General features: G+C 57.7%; 1 non-coding gene across 1 annotated transcript; it reads right to left on the bottom strand.

Annotated features, from left to right (window-relative positions):
• Window positions 1–931: 931 nt before the first annotated feature.
• On the bottom strand, window positions 932–2,746 carry LOC142793623 (small subunit ribosomal RNA). The gene has a single exon (XR_012891690.1). It is a non-coding gene; the product is annotated as a small subunit ribosomal RNA (ribosomal RNA).
• Window positions 2,747–4,194: the final 1,448 nt, after the last annotated feature.

Here is a 4,194-nt window from a genome sequence, read left to right as displayed (position 1 = left end):
CTTTCGGCAAGTCGTTGCGGCACCTTCCCAAAGCGCGCAGACCCGCTAATCGCGACGAGCGCGACGTGGCCGTGCCGCCTTTCCCTCGGCAGCAAGCAAAACGCCTGGCAACGTCGACGCTCCCCTAACCGCGATCTCGCACCGTGTTTCGTGTGGCGAATTCAAAAGCCGGCCGGCGCTGCTGCAACCATTACGGTCGGTACGCATACGCCGCGGAGGGCGGGACGGTCATCGGAGCGTGCGGTTCCTCCATCGAGTACTGCGCACCTCGGCCGTCGCATCGCCGTGCCATGCCCGGCCGCGCGTCAACGCGAACCGGTGCCAGCGAGATCCCTCGCCTGCAAGAACCGACCGGCAGCCTCCGTCACCCGAGGACGCGGAGGCGCTTGCCGCGGACGGCGGGACGGTATGCACTGGTGCACAGCGGACCCGTCACATCGCCAGTTCCTTGACCGACCGCCGACGCTTGTGCCGTTCCTCTCGTACTTGGCAGTCGCCGCGCGATTGTCGGGTCTCGTTCTTGCACGCTCGAACGGTCGGGAGGGCACTCGGCTGGCGTTTCGGGAACGCGCAGCCTCGCCTTCTACCGACGTAACCACGACTCGCCGTTCGCGCTCCGCCGCTCCTGTTTACAGTACTAGGCGGTCCCGCAGCGGTCGGGTCGCGCATTTCGAGCGCTTCGAGCCACGGTGCAGTGGCGGGTCGAAAGCCGACCTATGAGTGCGTTGCGCCGTTTGTACCCGCGTCCGCCACCTGGCCGACCGTCCAAGGTCGCGGTGTTGGCGTCCGCTGGGCGCAACAATTTGTCACGGGGTGCCGCTCCACATTCAGGCAGCCCCGTGGGGAAAAGCCGACCCCGCGTCCAAACGGGGTCAGCGGCAGAAAGTGTCGGGCGCAGACGCAGCTGAGGCGCTCACCCTTCACAATCCGTTAATGATCCTTCCGCAGGTTCACCTACGGAAACCTTGTTACGACTTTTACTTCCTCTAAATGATCAAGTTTGGTCATCTTTCCAACAGACCGGCGCAACCGAAAGGCCGCGCCGGACATCGGTCCGAAGACCTCACTAAATCATTCAATCGGTAGTAGCGACGGGCGGTGTGTACAAAGGGCAGGGACGTAATCAACGCGAGCTTATGACTCGCGCTTACTGGGAATTCCTCGTTCAAGGGGAACAATTGCAAGCCCCTATCCCAATCACGAAAGAAGTTCCACGGGTTACCCAGTCTTTTCAGACAGGGATAAAGACACGCTGCTTCCTTCAGTGTAGCGCGCGTGCGGCCCCGGACATCTAAGGGCATCACAGACCTGTTATTGCTCTGTTTCGTGCGGCTAGGAGCCGCTTGTCCCTCTAAGAAGGTTGTAAGGTGCTGGGAACCCCGCACCTATTTAATAGGCTAGAGTCTCGTTCGTTATCGGAATTAACCAGACAAATCGCTCCACCAACTAAGAACGGCCATGCACCACCATCCACCGAATCAAGAAAGAGCTCTCAATCTGTCAATCCTCCCAGTGTCCGGGCCGGGTAAGTTTTCCCGTGTTGAGTCAAATTAAGCCGCAGGCTCCACTCCTGGTGGTGCCCTTCCGTCAATTCCTTTAAGTTTCAGCTTTGCAACCATACTTCCCCCGGAACCCAAATACTTTGGTTTCCCGGAAGCTGCCCGCCGAGTCATTTGAGTAACTCAGGCGGATCGCTGGTTGGCATCGTTTATGGTCAGAACTAGGGCGGTATCTGATCGCCTTCGAACCTCTGACTTTCGTTCTTGATCAATGAAAACATTCTTGGCAAATGCTTTCGCAGTAGTTCGTCTTGCGACGGTCCAAGAATTTCACCTCTAGCGCCGCAATACGAATGCCCCCGTCCGTCCCTCTTAATCATTACCTCGTATTCCAAAAACCAACAGAACAGAAACGAGGTCTTGTTCTATTATTCCATGCAAGTTTATTCAGGCGACTCGCCTGCGTTGAGCACTCTAATTTTTTCAAAGTAAAAGCACCGGCCATCTCGAGGCACACAATGAAGTGCACCAAGAAAGAACCGGCATGATGTTCAGTCCGAGCCGTCGCATCGGGTAGATGCACTACTCGTCTGGAACTGAGATCCAACTACGAGCTTTTTAACCGCAGCAGCTTTAGTATACGCTATTGGAGCTGGAATTACCGCGGCTGCTGGCACCAGACTTGCCCTCCAATTGATCCTCGTTAAAGGATTTAGAGTGTACTCATTTCAATTACGGGGCCTCAAAAGAGTCCCGTATTGTTATTTTTCGTCACTACCTCCCCGTGCCGGGAGTGGGTAATTTGCGCGCCTGCTGCCTTCCTTGGATGTGGTAGCCGTTTCTCGGGCTCCCTCTCCGGAATCGAACCCTGATTCTCCGTTACCCGTAACAACCATGGTAAGCAAGTAACCTACCATCGAAAGTTGATAAGGCAGACACTTGAAAGAAACGTCGCCGGCTCGTGGCCATGCGATCAGCACAAAGTTATCCAGAGTCACCACACAATACGGGCCGAAACCCGATCGATCTTGGTCTAATAAAAGCACCCGTTACCCAAAGGGCTCCAGGCTCACTGCATGTATTAGCTCTAGAATTGCCACAGTTATCCAAGTAGGAAGAAACGATCTAAGGAACCATAACTGATTTAATGAGCCATTCGCGGTTTCGCCTTATTTCGGCATGTACTTAGACATGCATGGCTTAATCTTTGAGACAAGCATATGATTACTGGCAGGATCAACCAGGTAATCGTTCGACTGCGCGTCCGTCCTCGCCCTCGGCGGGCCGGACGCAGTCTGTGTGCGGCGGAGGCCACCTTCAGGCGCCCCAACACGCTTATTTTGCACTCCGAGATGACGGCGTTCGAGCTCGCTACGGCACAACCTTCCCGAAAGACGAGTGGGAGCCGTGCGGCAAGAAGCACGTTCATGCTCGCTCTTTTTCGTTGCATCGACTCGGTCGCGCCGTGCGGGTTGCCCAAGCCCGCTGCACTGTCGGTGGACCGGCCGGAACTAGCAACGGAGCCGAGACTGCAAAGCCGCCAGACGACGGGTCACGCCCGCGTCTTCGGCGCTTTCGCATCTGAATCGCCCGAGGACGACACGGAACACACCTCGATATCGTGGTAAAACGGCACCGTCCGACAACCAGCCCCTAACGCATCAAGCGGATGAGGCTGCAGACGACTGCCGTGGATTCCCCTGGAGCAGACCCGAGGACACGCTTGACGAGGCCGAAGCCCGCCGCATATCAGACACCCGGTCGCTTTCGCGTACGCCGCTCACGAGAACCCCCACATAATAGCAGCGATAAGTACCCAGACCTCTTTGGGCCCTAATACGAGCGTACTCGAGAAAATTTCACCGCGGGTGTGCCCCGAAACGTGTGGCATGTTGAGCGTGCCACAAGTCTACGTCGCTCTCAAACCCGCCGAGGTCGTAGAATTTGCGACCCTACTCACGAAATTCCCACCGAGGATACGGCCGCAAACGTACCGCACCTTGGGTAGGCCACGAGTTTGTGCAACACTACGCTGACGGCACAGCACCGAGGTCGTGCGCGCACGCACGGGAAAATTCCGCCGCGGTTTCTGCCGAAAACGTGAGGCACCACGACTCTCCGCAAGTTCGCGTCGACTGCGAAAGACCGAAGTCGTGAACGACGTGTCCGCTACTCGCCGCCGACACGCTGGACACCAAACGTACAACGACTCGACGGCGTCGTAGAGGCCCACGACGCGGTTTTCCTTAACGACGTCTCGGCGTGGCACCGACAGGTTAGAACGGCCGACCAACGTTCCCTGTCCGCCGTTCGGCTCAGTCGAAGGGCTCGGCGACTTCGGCAACGCTGCGAAGCCGCACGGTGACGCACGCCATGTCCCCATTTTTTTTTTTCTTTCTGCGTCTGCCGGGGTGCCCCTATAATAGCAGCGATAAGCACCCAGACCGCCGTGGGTCGCTCGCCCCGGCTGACGTGGTTTTTCGTACTCCTGCGGCGGTCGCCGTCAAGCACGTCCAAATACGCTACTTTCGTGGGCGCATTCACGCTCTTTCGCTTCGCCGGAGTGCCAGCACTCACTCTGCCAAAAACGGCGAACATCCGAGCGGCGGTTCCCACTTTTGCGTCGGCGTCGCAAACCCCGCCCCGGCAGACGAGGTTTGCCGTACTCGTGCGACGGTGGCCGGCGGGCACGTCG

Source organism: Rhipicephalus microplus, unplaced genomic scaffold (assembly GCF_043290135.1).
Source record: "Rhipicephalus microplus isolate Deutch F79 unplaced genomic scaffold, USDA_Rmic scaffold_314, whole genome shotgun sequence".
NCBI classification, from domain to species: Eukaryota; Metazoa; Arthropoda; class Arachnida; order Ixodida; family Ixodidae; genus Rhipicephalus; species Rhipicephalus microplus.
Note: the sequence above shows the minus strand (reverse complement) of the source record. Positions and strands in the feature narration are given on the sequence as shown.